Genomic DNA, 19,197 nt, shown 5'->3' with positions numbered 1-19,197 from the left:
TGTGGCTGCTTACTAGGATTCTGTTATGTAGCACATGCAGCTCTGACAAGTGACTCCCCTGGCTGTTCCTTGGCAATTTTCCTTCCCCTCAGGAGAATGGAGAGAAGAATAGGGTCCTAATACGGAACAGCGAATTGGCATTTCCTTTTTGCACTCAGCAATTCAGCCATCAGCCTAATGATCGTACAGTTCTGATTGGATAGCGTGGCTAATCCTTATAGACCATATTCTTTGCTCCACTTAACTGTCATGAGGCTAATCCTCAGCATGAGAACTGCAAACCTATCTTTCTTCCTATTCTCTATTTTGCAAAGGGACCACCTCTAGTTTCCCCAGTACGCCCCGCCGCAGTGTAACCTGTGATCTCCTGGGAGGGTGCCATGTGCCCTTTGACTTTTCCCTGTTTATCTGCTCTCACTTGTGCATCTGAGCCCGCTGGCTCCCTCTCCCTCACTCTCTCCCTAATAAAACCCAGTTCCCCCCTCTTCTGACAACCCCAACTTCATTGAAGATTCTGTGGAGTCCTGATAAGGCATCATGCAGTTTGGTTTTTGCAAAAAATTTGTAAATTTGTTGGTCATTCTTTCCAGAACCTTACTAATCTTGTCAGTATCACTCCAATTTCAGGATGTGTGTTTGCCCAAAAAGCACTCTGTGCCTTTTTCATAACTTAAATAACTTAGGTTGTATCCTTGATAGAAATATGCTTATCGAGCTGTGATCAATCCCCTCTTAGTGCCAATAAAAACTTTAGTTGGCTGGCAAAGGACAACACTTACTCTTTTGTTTTTGTTGTCATTTCAGTTTGTCACAGGGACTGTGTACAATTAGATACAATAGCTGTAGTAAACTTTAGCACGTGTGCTTTTAAAGGCCACTCTCAGGCTAGGCATGGTGGCTTACTCCTGTAATCCCAGGTCGAATTGGGAGGATCACTTGAGGCCAGGAGTTTGAGACCAGCTTGGGCAAAATAGTGAGACTCTCCCCCAGCTCTACAAAAAATAAAAAATTATCTGGGTGTGTTTGCTTGTGTCTGTAGTAGTACCTGCTCAGGAGGCTGAGGAAGGAGGATCACTTGAGCCCAGGCATTCAAGGCTGCAGTGAGCTATGATTGCCCCACTGCATTCCAGCCTGGGCAACACATAAATAAAGGTTAATTGCAGATTTTCATTTCTGTTGTGCTTATAACCTATTTCGTTAAAGTTTAGATGGGCACAGAATTTTATAATGTCCTTAGATGAATATTATTTTTGTCCTTTGCTCTTACCCACTAGATCTTTGTTTTAGAGGACCCATAATGCTTATGCAGAATGAGAGACAGTATTTTTGGAGCACATAGTAAATGTAGGCAGTCTCTTTGGGGTTAATCATCTTTGAAGGACCTTGGGAATGTCCTTCAAACAGAATATAAATGTCAAAAAGAATATCTGTTCCTGTTTGAGATCATTTGTGGCAGATAGAAAGGGTTTGATAAAAAGAAATTCTATATTTATCTTTCATTGTAATATTTGCAGTGAAAGAGTTTAAACATTTTTTGTGGTTGCTTTCTTTTCTTTTTCTCTTTCTTTCTTTCTTTCTTTTTTTTTTTTTTTTGTCGAGACAGGATCTCACTTTGTTACCCAGGCTGGAATGCAGTGGTGTTGTGATCATAGCTTGCTGCAGCTTCGAACTCCTGGGCTCAAGGGATCCTCCCTCCTTGGCCTCCCAAAGTGCTGGAATTATAGGCATGAGCCACCACACCCAGCTGGTGGTTGTTATCTTAAAGGACTTTCTGGAATGGAAGGATATGCAGCAATGCTGTCTCCTAAATGTGTGGCTGTGGTTCTTAACTTTTTTGAGACATTTTTTATCTGAAAATGAAAATAATTCCTTCTGCCACCCTACATGTTTATTATGAGGGTCAAATGAGATGCTGAAAGTCCTTTGAGAACAAAAAGTATTAGGTTTAATAAGGCATTAGGATTCTGTGGTCCCAAATGTGGTTCTCTCTTATCAAAGAATCGTTTATCTACTCAAAAAAATCAGGAACAACAATGGCAATGGCAATATCAAAAAGCTACTAAGTAGCCATCGGCTCTGTGGCAGCATGTACCAAGTAAAAATCATGTAAATAAGGCAGCCTTGTCCAGAAGGAGCAGACAGTCATTAGAAAGAAGGAAAGAAAGAAAGGATCAAGCAGAGAGGAAGGAAGGAAGGAAGGAATGGGGAGGGAGTGAAAGAGGGAGGAATGGAGGAAGAAGAAGAGGAAAAAAGAAAAATGTTGGTTGTAACTGTCTGGGATGCTAAATAATCAGGCCATCTGTTTTCTGAATCTAGGTGAAACAGAATGGCTAGTGCTTATTTCTTTGGAAATAGTATAATGCATTATTTTTATCTCTCATATAGAGTAACACAGAAAGTGTAGGCAGTTCCATGTACCTTGAGATGTCATCAACCTTTAGATTCCATGTGCCCAGTTAAGATTTTATTCCAGGACAATCAAAGTAGGAAACAGAGAAAAAGCCTACTTAACTATTATCTGCACTTGATCTTAGCCAAAATGCGTGATCTTAACTATTATCTGGAGGCCATTTGTTCAGACTGCCTGGGTATAATCAGGCTTTATGGAAATGAGTATGTAAACACACATAGTAAGAGTGCATTGTTTTTTTAGTTTCAAGTTGTAAGGCTGTTTGCTGAAATTAACAGAAAAAATGAAGATCCGAGGCATCAAACAGTATCAAACTTTCAGTCCCAGAAACCACCCCCCCCACCCAGCAAGGATCTAGAAAGTATCTCTCAAAGAAATTTCTCTGGAAAGACTTGTTTTTCCTGGACAAGTCCGGTCCTGACACCAGCTAAATAAAGGAGGGATTAGTAGCTGGATGTTTAATAACTCCTGGCATTTAAAAATCACACAATTATTTTTGAAGGGGAGTGAGGAAAGAGGGATATTGCCTATATTGTAAAGGTCAAATTTTCAAAACTTTGAACACTTAGGAATATTCTTTTATTGCACAAAGAAATATCTTTTCCTAAATATTTTAAAACATGTAGTCATCTCAGTCTATCTTTTGTTTTTCCACCTTTGACAAAGATATGGTTTATGGTTCTAGACTTACATTTCTCTACTATGAACAAGGTTTGTAGTTTTCTAAGAGTACAAGGTGATAAGTGGAAACTGACACTCCGTTCTAATGTCAGGGAGATAATCCGGAGTGATGGAGACTTGGGAAATTGGGGAATCCATGCCCTACAGAAATAGTCAGAGGCTATTATTTACACTGGCAATTGTATTGTATGGAGGCACCATGATGTATAATTTGGACATATGTGCTGTTGGTTGGAGTATATCAATAGGAATGTTCATTCCCTAGTATTCATTCAGCATCTTTGAGATTAGCCCCAAAGTGTTAGTGATGTGGATAATCACACTTTCTACAAAAAAACAAACAAACAAACAAAAAACTCTGCTTTTCTGATAAGAGTGAGGGAATTCTGGGACTTGGGTGAGTGTGTGTCCCTTGGTGCAGACAGCTATGGAAGATTTGAGTTCTGCAATATATGAGTGATTTTAACTGGTAATGGTGTGGCTGATGTTACCTGACCAAGACTGGATTTCAATTCAGTTAATGAAATAAGCACTTAATGAGATGAGATGAGAACTGAGCAGTGTTTCATTTAGGAGTTGGAGAACATGGGTGAATAAACAATAACAATGTCCTGATTGGGAAAGGTATTCTGGTTTCTCAAAAGTTTCCCTGTAGTTGTATTTGAGACATCTTACAATAGTATCTAGCTATTAAGGCAGAATATGTTTGCAGATTTAAATATATTTGCAACTGTATAAAGATATCCATTAGTGTTTTCTTTCTAAACAAGACCTGTGACAGGTCTCTGACAAGGATGAGCAACTGTCCATGGAGATTGCTGTCTTGGAAATCAGGCAGAGAAGATTTAGGTATAATGTACCCTGTACCTCTAAATCTCATTCCCATTTAATAACTTAGAACCATTACATATTATACATTATTCATACATTTATCAATCCTCTTTTGAGTTTATATTTTCAACTGGTATTCCCTCTAGGGACAGCAGTCTGGTGTTTAAGAGCATAGACTCATGGTTAAGAGCACGACTTTGGAGCTGTTACCTGAGCAGGTCCTACACAGGGCATTACATACTTAGAAAAAGGTGCCTTTCTGAGCTATGCCACCAGGAAGGCACAGCCTCCCAGGCAGAGCTGGGGCAGATTTCAGCACCACCCATTCCTCTCATCCAGGTACCTTTATGCAATGCACAAGCTGCTCAGAGATATAGAATAGCACTGCACCTGAGTTTGAAACCCACTTACTTCCAAGTGATTTAGGGCAAGTTGAGTTTCCCTGCCTTAGTCTGCAGCACTCAGAACCTACAGAGAGCTCATGCCGTGGCTATCATTATGAGTACTTAGAAAAGGAGGAGCAGGAGTTGGGAGGTTCGACTTATGGTGCTCAACTCCATTCCTATTTGATGATGGTTTCCTTTATCTGAAAGAGGTGGAAGCTTGAAGTAGCCATACTTCTTACCTGCATTCAGCCTGGAGGTCCCACGTACCAGTTAAGGAATATTTTCCTCTCCTGGTATAGTGGAGAGGAGAAGATTTAGAATAAGAAGACCTGGCTTTGAGACCAAATTCCAGCTGTATGTCTTTTTATATAGGTCTAAGGTAAGAAAAATGATATCTGCTCCTTAGAATTTTTGTGAAGACCAAATGAGTAATGAATGCACTGAAGTACTCTGCAGATGTTTAGCGTTTGTGTGTGTCTGTGTGTGTGCATGCTTTGAACTATGGAATCATTGTGTAGGATTTTAGACCAGGTGTTCATTCTATAAGATAGGCACCAGCTTGGAAACCAGTTACCCTTTTATGAATCAGTCATTTCAGTGGTTTCAGAAATGTTTTTTTAAAAATGGATAGTCAGGAGACAATTTCTGGATTTTTTTTTTTTTTTTTGAAACAGAGTCTCACTGTGTTGCCCGGGCTAGAGTGCCATGGCGTCATCCTAGCTCACAGCAACCTCAAACTCCTGGGCTCGAGCAATCCTCCTGCCTCAGCCTCCCGAGTAGCTGGGACTACAGGCATGCGCCACCATGTCCGGCTAATTTCTTTATATATTTTTAGTCGTCCAATTAACTTCCTTCTAATTTTAGTAGAGACAGGGTTTCGCTCTTGCTCAGGCTGGTTTCGAACTCCTGAGCTCAAACAATCCGCCCGCCTCGGCCTCCCAGAGAGCTAGGATTACAGGCGTGAGCCACCGCGCCTGGCCCAATTTCTGGATTTTGGCAGTGATACTCCACGTAACAGTTAGCAATCCTAGTAATACTACATAAAACCAGCTGAATGCTTACCGAGAGCCTGGCACTGTGCTGAGTGCCTTACACACGCTCTCCCATTTGGCCAACATGACAGCCTCAATAGGTAGCACTTCCCATTATCCCCGTGTTGCAGAGGACAGGACCAAGCCTGATGTTGCACAGCAATAAGCGCTTAAGCTGGTGGTATGTGAGCCCAGGCAGTCTGCCTTGAGTCCACCTGCTTAAACACTCTGCAGCCTACCTCCCTTATCCCCTTGCATCTCTGGAACCTAAAATGCAGTTTAGATGGCCCTATGGTCTAATAAGAATGTGGCTGACCATCTTTGGATAGAGGACAGGTATTATTTATTTTACTTGAGTTCATTGATGACAAGCGAGTCCTGTCTGATTGCTTGCTTAGAATAGCAGCTCAAAGCATATTCGGGTGAACAGTGGTTCCAGTAATTGGAATGTCTGTCCACACTGTTCTCCATTTTAGGGTGGCAGGTACTCATTGTTCACATTGGCTCCGTACCATCGTTGTGCATCAGCACTTTGGTGTGCAGACACACTCATGTACTGTTTCTTGATGTCTCAGGTAGGCAGGGCCATCAGACCCATTATTTTTTAGGATACCTTTGAAAGTTTAGACAATATATGATGACCCTTGGTCATCAACAATTTCAAGTGGAGGGGTTTTTCCTAAACAGGTGCCCTTGGTCTCAGAGTGGCCAGCTGACACACTCCAGGCTACAGGGAGAGCCAGTCATTGTCAGAGTAGTCTGCTGAGGAGGAGCTGGATGGTCCCATGCAGGCTAATCATCTCAAGGACTGAACTCATGGAAAAAGCTTTTTAGTGCCTTGAGTCAGAGTGGGACTCCAGGGTTGAAGCTCTGTGAAGTTACAGGAAGAGACAAAGAGAAAGTGGGTGAAGATTTTTTTTTCTTCAGCCTCATTAGCCAGGAGTCCATGCAGGGGAAGACATAATCCCTGCCACTTGCTAACACTTTGAGATTTTGGGCCCTACAGAAGCCACAACAAAATATTTAAGGACAAGTCAGTGGTGAAATCTCTTCAAACAGTGCTCGCTCAGATGCAAATGAGATAATTGCTCAAGAGGATTTTTACGAAAAAAAAAAAATACGGTAAGGGAGAAAATCCCGTTGCATCACTATTTTTCTATTTTGAAAACCAAAAGGAAGGGAAGTACAGCCCGTTATGGAACTGAAGTTGTCTCCCTGATGCCTTCACTGGGCTCTTTGCTGTTGTGACAGACAAGTTGAAGTTTGGGACAGTGGTTGGATTCAGCCTCATTTTCATACCATCAGAATCTTCTAGCATTAGTTAAATCTCATTAAAACTGTGGGGATTTGTTCAAACCATGCATATCTCTAATATATTATGAAAAAAATTAGCTAATGGACATCTGTACCCACATTACTTTTGTGAGAGCTTCACATGCTGGAATGCAGAGAGGTGGTTTCACTGTGTTGTTACATGAAACCTGAAATGTCAGCCCAGAAAGAGGGTAACCCATTAATGGTTACTTACGTAGCTCTGGCGAATGAGGCCTGCATGACAGAGAGAAAATCCCAAAAGGAGAAAGAATAAAAATTAAGAATAGAGAAGGAAAGAAAGCACTGCCAAAAGGAGCTAGCGTGGGCCCTGGAGTAGTGCTGATAATTTATTTGCATTCCATATGTCTGAATCTTCATGGAAGGAAGTGGGTTTCTGCCTCTTCTAAACTGGCTAATTTAAGTTATTTGAAAGCTTTGTTAGCACTGTTACCTTTCTACCACTTAAAAGTTAAAACAAAAAATCTTTATGTCACTCAGAAACTACTTGGATTTGAGAGGATTCAGTTTCCTTTCCCCTTTTTCTTGGATTAAGGCCAACATTCTGGACTGACATGGAACATGGTATCAGAAGAATGTGTCTGAACTATGTAGCCAGTGACCTTTATAATCGCTGTTCGAATTGCATTTGGTGGAACAGTGTTTACCACATTACATTCTTTATTAACTTTAGGCCAGCAAAGCCTACTTGTTTCAGCTTTAGCCTTGGCATCAGGCCAAATATCAGAATGACTCCCTAGATTGCACCTGCAAATGCTTTAAAAATAAATGTACATGGAAATGCTGCTACATATTTTTCTGGAGGGCTGTGATTCTTAAAGAACACTTTATATGGAAAAAGAATTTAATTAGGAAAAGATAATACTGCTTCTGTACAATTAAAGGGATTATAGGTAGCAAAGAGAGACCAACTGACTACTACGGTGGAATCTACCAGCATGCAATACTTTGATGGGTTCTTCTTTTGCCTTTCCCTTCTTTTTCCTTTCTAGCTAATTCATTACCTACTCATCCATTCATTCATTCACTTATTCATCCATCAAACAGATATTACATGGTTATTACATGTATACAGTAAGAATGCAGAAATATATGACATCTTCCCCAGGCTTGAGAGACTTAATTCAGCAAAAATCTGCATAGATATTTAATACTGAAATTAGTTTCTTGGTTTTTGTTAAGACTTAATGAGAGAGGCATTGAAATGCACACTGCATTCATTATATGTGCCCTCTGTGGAGAATTGTTATTTGTGCTAAATGGGAATTATAATATTACAGATTGTCCATGCTCTCCTCCTAGGCCATAGGTGGTTTGGGACTCTGCCCCAGGCTGGGGTTTGAGAGCCTGGAGGTGTGCCCAGGAATGGGGGCCTGGGCTTCCTCACAGCTGCGGCAGTGATGCAAGAGAGGATGGAAGGAGAAGGTGCACTAGGGAGCCAAGAGGTAGCCAGGTAGGGTCAAGAGAGGCTTGGAAGTCAGGTCCATGGCAAAGAGTCCACAACTGGGGCAGTGAATGGAGGCACTGGCTGCCTTTCAAACTAATGACAGCTAATTAGTTATTAACGAATTACAGCTGTGCTTTGCGTACTAGGCTCTGCGAACTGCTGGGGACCTGTATACAGCTCAGAGCCTTAGTTGTCTCTATAATTTTTAAATCCAATGTTTTCATTTTTATTATGATGTTAATAATGCTAACAAAATAACCTTAATACAAGTTTATTCTGGGTTATCAGAATAACCACCCTATGACTGACTACCGACACCCCATTTTAGCATTTTGAGCTAGCACTTAAATTTATTTATTTATTTATTTATTTATTTATTTTGGGACAGAATCTCACTCTGTTGCCCAGGGTAGAGTGCCGTGGCATCAGCCTAGCTCACAGCAACTTCAAACTCCTGGGCTCAAGCAATCCTCCTACCTCAGCCTCCCGAGTAGCTGGGACTACAGGCATGCGCCACCATGCCCGGCTAATTTTTTTCTATATATATTTTTAATTGTCCAGCTAATTTCTTTCTATTTTTAGTAGAGACGGGGTCTCACTCTTGCTCAGGCTGGTCTCGAACTCCTGAGCTCAAACGATCCTCCCGCCTCGGCCTCCCAGAGGGCTAGGATTACAGGTGTGAGCCACCACGCCCGGCCTAGCACTTGAATTTATGACAGTGTTGGCCCCATGTCAGCTGTTATGAGCCATTGAGAAAATGGCAGAGGCAGCTCGGATATGTAAAAGATGCTTTGGGGCAAAAGAAGCTCAAATGATTTCGAAGCACAGTAAACAAAGAATAGAGTGGAAAGTGGTGGTAGATTAACTGCCTTGCATGGCAAAAGATAATGCAGTGTGCTGAATTCAAGAGAACCTGGGCCATGTTACTCTGATCAAGTGACAATTTAGTTTCAACGAAACAACCTCATCTTTCACAATAAGTCAATGTGGTTGTTTTAGACTTTTATTGGTTTTAGAATTTTTCTGTATTTAATTTGTCAAATATATTTTGGGTTTATAATTACAAATGAGCTTTCAACATAAGAAGTTTATACTTGGTTTTATGTTTGCTTGTATTTAAGTAATACCGTTTTAGGAGAAGGTGTTACTGGGGCGGGGCGCAGGATGTGAAAATGCTTGTCTACCTCCAAGGTCCATAATTCCAATTTCAGAAAACACAAGAGGAAGAGAGACTGCAAGTTCCAATCCTCAGCAGCTCTCCCTCAAGCCTCTCCTAATCCTTTAGGTTAATAATTTATTAATAACCTCTCAGCAAAGAACACCCTTGGCCAGGCGCGGTGGCTCACGCCTGTAATCAATCCTCGCTCTCTGGGAGGCCGAGGCGGGCGAATTGTTTGAGCTCAGGAGTTCGAAACCAGCCTGAGCAAGAGTGAGACCCCGTCTCTACTAAAATTAGAAAGAAATTAATTGGACAACTCAAAATATATAGAAAAAATTAGCTGGGCATGGTGGCGCATGCCTGTAGTCCCAGCTAATCGGGAGGCTGAGGCAGGAGGATGGCTTGAGCCAGGAGTTTGAGGTTGCTGTGAGCGAGGATGATGCCACAGCACTCTAGCCTGGGCAACACAGTGAGACTCTGTCTCAAAAAAAAAAAAAAAAAAAGAACACCCTTGACACAGTCAGGAAGACACCTTTTAACATTTAAATAAGTTTTGAGTAATAATACATTCATATGGTTAAAAAATACAAGATAGTAAAAGGTATAGAGTGGAAAACTTCTCAGCCCTGTCATCCAACTGCCTGTTATCACCCACTCTAGGTGACCCTGTTGCAGCAGAGATGACCGGGAACATACTGGGAGACATCCTCAGACTCTTTGCATGTACAAGCAAACACCAATGTGGAGTTTCATCCCACCCTTCCCCAAACCCTTTGCACAGAAAGGTTTTTCTGCATCATACTTTTTTCAGTGAACAGTATATCTTCCTATATCAAAACACAGGATGTCGTCATTCTTTTTATTCTTTATGGTTGCTTATGATTCCATTAGATGGCAATGCCATCATTTTATTTAACTGCTTTCCAGTTAATGGATGTTTATGCTGTTTTCAAACTTTTACTATAAAACCAATGATGTAATACATAACCCTGTACATGTGTTATTTAGCTAAGTGATATATATCTGTGGAGTAAATTCCAACAAGTGAAATCATAGGGCTGTTGGGCATATGCATTTGGAATTTTGATAGGTATTGCCAAATTGCCCTCCCTACGGGTTTTACCAAGTTACAGGCTCACAAACCATGTGTGAGGAATGCGTGTTTTCCCAGTCTTGCTAACCAGAATGTGTTATCATACTTTGGATTTTTGCCATTCTGACAAGTGAAAATGGTGTCTCAGTGTATTTGTAATTTGCATTTTCTTTTAGGTGATGTTGAACATTTGTCGTGTTTATGAGCCATTTTTATTTCCTTTTCTGCAAACTATTATTGTTCTTTGCCTGCTTTGTATTTGGTGGTTATACCTTTTCTTACCAACCAATTTCGAAACTGTTCATATATTAGGTACATGAGGACTTTGTGGTCTGAGCTGCAAGTTGCTCTTTTTTTTTTTTTTTATTAGAGATAGGATCTTGCTCTGTCACCAAGGCTGGAGTGCAATGGTGTGATCATAGCTCACTGTAACCTCGAACTCCTGGGCTCAAGTGATACTCTTGCGTCAGTCTCCAGAGTATCTGGGACTACAGGTGCATGCCACCACACCCAGCTGATTTTTAAAATTTTTTGTAGAGATGGGATCTCGAACTCCTGGCCTCAAGCAATCCTCCTGCCTCAGCATCCCAAAGTGCTGGGATTACAGGTGTGAGCCACTGTGCTTGACCTTGTTATTTTAATAATAGTTGAAGAGGAAAAATAAAGATTAGAATGGTATCGCTTTTAAGAATTATTATGAGGTCAGAATCGTGGTGTTGCCTATCATATGTTACTCTCCACTAAACCAAAAGTTCCTTAAGATCAACATGGCATCACCATGACCCAGCCCAATGCCAGACACATGGAAAGTTACTCAGCAAATGTTTTCTGGATGAATAAATGATTGAATAATAAACAAATTATCTGTTTGGGGCATATTTAGACCTCTGACCTAAGTTCAGACTGAATAAAAATACTCATAGTCTTGGCTTTGTTATGACAGTGATTTACCAATCTGTCTATAGCAGTGGTCCCCAACCTTTTTGGCACCAGGGACCATTTTCATGGAAGACAATTTTTCCACAGATTGGGGAGGGGACAGGATGGTTTCGGGATGATTCAAGCACACTACAATTATTGTGTACTTTATTTCTATTATTATTACATTGTAATATATAATGAAATAATTGTACAACTCACCATAGGTTGGGGACCCCGGTATAGAACCAGGGGGAAAGGCCAAGGGAAGGGATTTCAGCAACCACATTTGGATGTAGTTTACATTGTGGCCGCTCCTTCTGTGTTTCTGAGCTTCTTTTTCCCCTTCATTTATGGAGAATGAATGAGTGAAATTTAAAACTGATCAGTGAAACTTCTCAGTTATGTTCCTTTCCTTGCTTTCATGCCGTTTGAAGCTATTCTTACTGTTAAAGCCTTGTCTGAGTAAACCTTTTCTCACCCCCTAAAGGCTCCCTGCTACTATGAATTGCACATCAGTTATTACTTCCATTGATTGAAAAACAGACGCTAGGCCCTTTGGGAATCCCAGAACAGGGGAGTGGATACATCCTGGGCTGGTGGTGGCACAGGTCAGACCTGGGAGAATGGAGCTAGGAACTTAGACCCACTGAGGCTGGGTGTGTTGTCTGGTAAGAGCTCAGCAGAAGGGGCAGTTGGGGAAGGTCTAGACGGAGATGGGCAGGTGTTAGCAAGTGGAAGGTCTGTGTGCTCAGGGGAAATTGAGTGTTGGGCAACATACCAAGACAGGTGTTCAACCACTGGAGAGCAACTCTAGACACTAGGTCAAAATGATCCTGTTATTAATAAGACCAGTGGGCGGATGGGGGGTTCCTCAAATACTCTCTCACAAAACACAGCCCATGGCCAAGTGCCGGTGTGTCTGGTCCCCCCACTCTGAGATTTAGGAAGATGAAGAAAGAGGAAGTGGAGCTCACTGGGCCATTGCAGGCTCATCGGCCGGGTGGCTAAATCGGGGTCAGAAACAGGGTAGCCAGTACAGCCAGCTGTCTCGCAGCTTCCAAGGTCATGCCTGTTGTGAGTGTTTCATCTTAGCTGTGAGGCATGTCTGTGTATTAAAAATTTCTAACAGTTACCCAAGTGGGGATTAAGGAGAATACTGATATTTTTATAGACTGTCAATAAAAAAACAAAAATAGGAAGGATGCTGTGGCATCCAAAGCAGATAAGGACTGAAATAAGGCTCAATTTTCTGGAAGCGAGAGACCATCCTATTCCGCTCTGTGCGACTTCCCTCTGAGCATCCTCAACTCCTTTGAAGCAATTGTCCTAGAAGCTGACGCGCTGACACTACCACAGGCTTTGGGGTCCCGTGTAGCAGCTGCGCGTCCATGGGAAAAGTTTCTGCACTTCTCTGAGCCCAGTGTCCTCATCTGTCAAATAGGGATAACAGCTGTCTGTATGTTGTGAGGATTAAATCAGAAAATGCATATGAAGTGATAAGGGTAGCACCTCGCATATCGTCACCGCTGTTAGACATTATTGGCGATCTGTGGTTATTATTTTAAACATTAATTGGAATAATATATGTATGCTTGGCATACAGAGTACATATTAATTTCATTTCTGCCCTTTCGTAACTAATCCAACCAGATCGTAAACAAGGCTTCTAGTGCAAATGAAGACCATGTCCCCCAGACCACCCCTGAACCCTCAGGGAGGGGCCCTCAGGACCCCCAGAGCCTTCCCCACCCTTTAGGCCCAGTTATCTGCTGCCCGTTAGGTGCAGGCGTAAGTCTGGAAACTTCCTTTGAAGGCTGGCTGAGTGAATGAGGGCACTGAGCTCTGAGAGAGCACTTCCTGGGAACCGAGAAAGGAGCGCCTTGGCTGACCGGGCCACGGCGGCGCCCGCTGGGTGCACACACAAAGCGCCGGTCTGTGGTCCCAGGTCCAAGGGTCATGTCTGTCCTCAGGGAGAACAAACAGAAAATTCTAAACCTGCTGAGACCAGAACTTGTTACTGAGGTTAGAAGCTTATGAGTCACCTTGGAAACCAATTCTTCAAAGGCAAGTCCTCCAGGGAGAGGGTGGATTAAGAAGCCTTTACCCTAATAGAAATAATAGCAGAGAACTCGCCCCTTTCCCTGAGGTGGCCAGTATTACCACCCAAGGAATATGCTGGAACTCAGTTTCCCCAGCTCCGCCCTACGGTCCATGCCCCTTCTCTCCTTGTGTGTGGGAAGCAGCAGAGTGGACTGGCTTGGACAGGCAAACAGATCCCATCTTTGCCCGATTAATGTCCCTGAGCCTCCATTTCTTCATCTGTGAAACGGGGATAATTACCCAGCTGGGTTTGTGTGAGGACTAAAGAGATAATTCTGTATTAGGAACGTTCCTAGCATAAAAGAAGGGATTTAATAAGTCTCTTCCTCACAAAAAGTTGCCTAGCTGGTCTTCTGCATGTTTCCCCTTGCCTGACTACTGCACACTGCTGTTAGAGTGATTTTACACAACAACACAGGTGACTCTAAGCTTAGCCCAGAAACTTTCGTTGGTAAAACAAAGTCCAAACAGTTTAGCGTGGGGCCGCCGGCCACGATCTGTTGTGGATTCCAAACCTTTCCAGCACTCCCTGGCCAGTGACTTATTGTTCTCCCCACATCCCATGTGCCTTCCCACTTTGGTGGGTTACCCTGCCACACTCTTCAGCAACCACAATAGAAACTATTTATTGAACGCTTACTGAGTGCCAGGCACTGTGCAAAAATGTTTCACATGCATCATCTCCCTTAATCCTCACCACGACACTGTCAAGAAGATAGTATTATTATCTTCATTGCATGGATGAAGAAATTGTTTTTTTTTTTTATCAATTATATCAATTGTATAGCTTGCCCAAGGTCATGACCCTAGAAAAGCTGTGGAACTTAGATTCCACACAAGTTCCTTTTTTCCTTGTGGGGGTGGACAGGGTCTCAGCTCCGCTGCCCAGGCTGGAGGGCAGTGGTGCCATCATAGCTCACTGTAACCTCGATTTCCTGAGCTCAAGTGATCCTCCTGCCTCAGTTTTCAGAGTAGCTGGGACTACTGGTGTGCACCACCATACCAGGGTCTCAGTATGTTGCCCAGGCTGGAGCTTCTGGCCTCAAAAAATCCTTCTGCCTTGACCTCCCAAAGTGCTGGGGTTATGGGCATGAGCCACTGTTCCCGGCCCTACCCAAGTTCTTGATGCAAAGCCCATGGTTTTAAAAGCTACCTTCTACCAAGCCCACCTCTAAGGTGCAGTTCAAAACTGTCTACTGCATGAGTACCTAAGCAGTGGGTAATAACTGTGTAAATCTATTATAGGTACCCTTGTGCTGTGTACTCTTGAACTGACTGAGCAAATGATCATTTTAATGGTTGCTGTTTATGTGTGCTGCTTCTGTGTTCCCAACCAGATCCTATTCTCATAGACAGAAGGGATAGATTATATTTCCAATGCCCAGCAAAGCGTCCTCTCCACAGGTCTCAGTGTCTATGTCACAATGATAAGCATGAAATCACACGCCTCCAGGATTGAGACCGTGTTTTTCCGTCCCTCTTCTAGATGCTAATAACCATAGTGGCTGCTTACTAAGATTCAGACCATAAACTTAACAAACACTTTTTCTTCTAACATTCAATCACCTTCTCTGTAATACAAGAAGATGGAAATGTATATCTTGAAGCTCCTTCCTTGCTCCAAAATTAAGCATTATTTAAAAAAAAATTCTTAGTTACATTATACAAGCAGGATACTTTACAGTTTATGAAGCATTTGCATACATAGTATGTCATCTGATTTTCTCAACAACCCTAGGAGATGAGCAGGGAAGATAAAATATCCCTGACTTAGTGGCAGGAAACTGTGGCTCAGAGAGGCTAAGTTACTTGTCTGAAGTCACACAGTTTGTGAGTGGGGAAATGGGGACTTGAATGCACCTCCTCTGATTATTTAGCACAACACAATGTTAGAAATATTCCTATTCCTGTCAAGAAAATAAACCATAACAAACATCTAAATATTTTCCTTGAGTTGCTGGGTGCTCTCCCAGATTTAAGTTACAAGAGCTTAGCTTTCCTAGGGATTTCCCTGGTGATCTTTTTGGAAATTATTTGAAAATAGGCATGTTGGTAATATCCTAATTATTTGGCTTGTTCATTGTGAAAGTGTTCAATTGTCATTGTTGTTTATTCATTGGACTGTCTGGGAAGAGCCAAAGAGATGTGAGACCCTGGGTTTATATGCGACAATTATTATATGGAAGATTATATGGGGTAGCTCTGACTCAGTTTTCCTCAGGGTTCGTTCAGAGGAGCAAGGAATGAGGGTCAAAGAGCCTAATACTTTTGCAAAGTGTGGATTGTTCTGTCCTAAAAAAAATTTTCCAAGAACTGGCACAAATAGCAGCAAAAATCAGGCAAATGTCATATGAGTCACCCTCCAATGGGCATATATAGATGTATTTTTTCCTTAAAAATGAAAAGAAAAAAACAACGTATATTGCATTTAAATAAAGTAAAGCATACTTAGCGTAATTTTACAGGCAAACTATGGGGAACTGCATACTATCAACTGAATGGAATACTGTCAGTGTGTATTGAAATTAAATGTATAGAAATATTGTAGTGTAAAGAATTGTTATGTGAAATGCTTTTAATGCTTTGTTTAGTCTAAGACAGAGCTTTCTAACTACTAAAATATTTTCACATCATAATACACTTAGAAAATGGTAGTTATTTGCGGGGCACACGAGGGTACCACCAAGCTGCCCTAAGAGCCGAGGGAGTAAGTATGCTGCCAGCTTGTCACCGTTTCCTGGGGCACCTCTGGGAAGCTGTGGCCTATAGACTCAGAGAATTAAGTGGTGGGCCCCTGGCAATACTGTGGCTTCTTTCCTGTCTGTCTTTCCTGACTGCATCGTGCTGCACCCAGTGGAAACCCTGAGAGCATGAAGCACACACTTCTCCCAATCGCATAATCTTCACACTAGAACTGAGCTGTGGAAAGAATCCGTTTTCCTGATCTGTGTTCTTGATTTCACAGAGGGCCTGGCTTCCGACCAGCAAAGGAAAGGTTTGGAAGCCAGCAAGTGCAGGGATGAGATGCCTAATGCTGCCCTTGCCCATTTTCCGCTGAAGGTGAAGGTTTATTGTGCCCAATATATGATTGACATGCTGTAGAGAAATTAATTTGATAGTCATGTATGAAATATTGTCACGACAGGAAACTGGAGTCCTGTCTAAAGGGATAAGGGATGGTGAATTAGCCATCAAGGAAGAATCATCGGCATTCTTGAATCATTTGTGTAGTGGCTATCAAACAGGAAGGCTTGCACAGTAAAGAAGCATCTTAAATATTGTTATTTTATAACTGGAACATTAAAAAAAAAAAAACAACTTGGGCTTTTTCTCTGTCCCTCTCTATTTCTTTTTCTCTCCCTCTCTCCCCTCAATACAAATGACAGGAAGGGAAGTTGTGCAAAATCTTCCACATGTATCTTCTGGTTCAGGGAACATACGTAGATTCTCTACAGAATCATGACCTTTATTCAGGGTGGCATTAACAGAATCTGAGGAAGAGAGTGAAACTTTTATTTATTCAAAGACGATATTGGTTGAGAAACACTGGCATAATTCTTCCATGTGATTGTCTTTTTAAAAAGTTTTAAAATATTTATTTTGATGTAACACTATTCTTTTATTGCATCATTGTGTTTTATTAAATGCAAAGATAGATTCAGACTAAACTTTGAGGGTTTGTTTTAGAGCAAGCCTCCATGCTTTACACTCAGTGTAAAGGAGCATGCTTTAAATGAGCATAGTATGTGTGTATGCATGTGTGTGTATGTTCGTGTGTGTGTGTGTGTGTGTGTGTGTGTATTTTTATGTATGTGAGAGAGTTTTGCTTCAAAGATTAAGGAGCTAGGTGTAAAAGAATAATTCAGGGTGAAAGAAACAAAAAGCCCTTCATTACTTTTAATTTCCCCATTCATTAATAAAACAATGATATAAAAAATAATTTGCCCATCTTTCATCTTTTTTGAACCTTTGAAGATATTTTGTGTATATGTGGACTAAAATCCAGAATGTATAGAAACTTCTATAAATCAGTAAGAAAAAGGTAGACAACTCGTTAGCAAAGTAGGCAACTTGTACAGGCTGCTTGCCAAAGAGAATACTCAAGAAATATTCTTGGCTGTTTGCCAAGAAACATGAATAAATGCTTGACCTCAACAGTCATCAGGAAAATGCAAATTATGACCACAATTCAACCACCAGAATAGCTAAAGTGAAAAAAATAATACCAAGAGTTGGTGGAACTTTCATGCATAGCTGGGGGAAAGCAAACTGGTACAACCACTTTGGAAAATTATTTACTGATAATACTGATAAACTAAAGTGTTTATCGGTATCCTACAACTGTGTTTAGTAGGAACATACCCTATGGCCAAATGATTTTCTTCTTGGGTATATATTCAAAAGAAATGCATACATATGCTTTTAAAAAAGGCATGTGTAGAATGCTAACAGTATATTATTCATCATAATCAAAAATGGGAACAACACAAATGTCCATCTGCAGTAGAAAGGATAAATAAATTGTGGTATATCCCACCTTTCATTTTTGCTCATCAATCTCTAATTGAAGACATGGGGTCAGTGACATTGTTAGTATCGTATTGTTCTGTCTATTGTGACAGGTTTATAGCATGAAAAAAAAAACGGTTTCTTGTAAACGACTTTGAAATCACTTTGCAAAGAAATGCTCCCCCACCCCAGGATACTGCTGTAGTTATTGCCAATGATCCTGTCTTTCTATCCATTATTGATACTTTTCAAAATAGTTTACAAGCTATTTCTAGGGCATACCTGAACTACTCCTTAGGAAATCTCAGTTGGATCTAATGTATTCCATAAGGGACTCATCTGCCTTTGTAGGTTATTTACATGTATTGAAAAACACATGATGTTTCAATAGACACCTTGACAAAATAAGGGCATTACTGGTTACTATACACCTGGCTTTGCAAAGTCAAACCATCTTTGATAGGCTTCTTCGTTTTCTCTCCCTTGTTGGTGCCATGGTGTTCTGTTTATTTTCAGGTCCTCCCAGCTCAGTTTTCTCTTTAGGGCTTTATCTGGACTGTAAGTGAAGATTGCTCTCGCTTGATCCATCATACACTGAAATTTCTCTGTGAAATGTTCCTCTGTCTTACTCAGGTGGCTGAAGGCAAAGTTAGACCTGAGATTCGGAGGAGGGAGTGCGGGGGGAGTTGCATGTCCTCAAAGAGGTGAGGTCACGCAAAGCTCCAGTAATTAAGCCAGGCTGCTGCTGATCTCCCCTGTAAATACCATGATTGCTTTAATTACAGTTCTGTAGCCACTATTTTTATCTGTTTTAGAATAGTTGGATGCAAGACTGGAAAGCATATTATTATATTCCTGTTAATGCCTTGGCACCTTGTTATATAACACTTGGCGCGCTAGTGTGGAAGGGAACATTTACTCCAAGAGCCCATCTAGATGGAGCCAAGGGGGTTAGTTAGTTAGGGGTTTGGTTGGGCACTTTGGGTTGCGAGGAACAGACACTTGGTCAAGTTACCTTGAATTCCAGTACCTGGGTTTTGTCGCCAGGATGCATGTGAGCTGGAACCAGGCCTGGAAGGCTGACCACAGGCAAGGCAGCTGGAGGGAAGCGGCTCTCTCCTCCCCCTGTCCAACTCTTTAGGATCACCTGACCTACTCTCTGTTTCTCTGCACATTTTTCCTCCCTTCTCTTCTTGCTGATGACTGGCTTTCTCAACCTCTACCTTCTATTTTTGTTTGTTTTAGACAGAGTCTCGCTCTGTCGCCCAGGCTACAGTGCAGTGGCATCAACATAGCT

At 41.6% G+C, this 19,197-nt stretch overlaps 1 protein-coding gene across 1 annotated transcript in view; it reads left to right on the top strand.

Moving 5' to 3' along the window:
- Positions 1-19,197, top strand: part of TBC1D9 (TBC1 domain family, member 9 (with GRAM domain)) — a 116,274-nt gene that overhangs the window by 15,752 nt on the left and 81,325 nt on the right. The gene's annotated exons all lie outside the window — the stretch shown is intronic.

The sequence above is a fragment of the Propithecus coquereli genome, unplaced genomic scaffold (assembly GCF_000956105.1).
Source record: "Propithecus coquereli isolate 6110/MARCELLA unplaced genomic scaffold, Pcoq_1.0 Scaffold112, whole genome shotgun sequence".
Taxonomy (NCBI): Eukaryota; Metazoa; Chordata; class Mammalia; order Primates; family Indriidae; genus Propithecus; species Propithecus coquereli.
The sequence above is the reverse complement of the archived record's forward strand: the minus strand, read 5'-3'. Positions and strand labels throughout refer to the sequence as shown.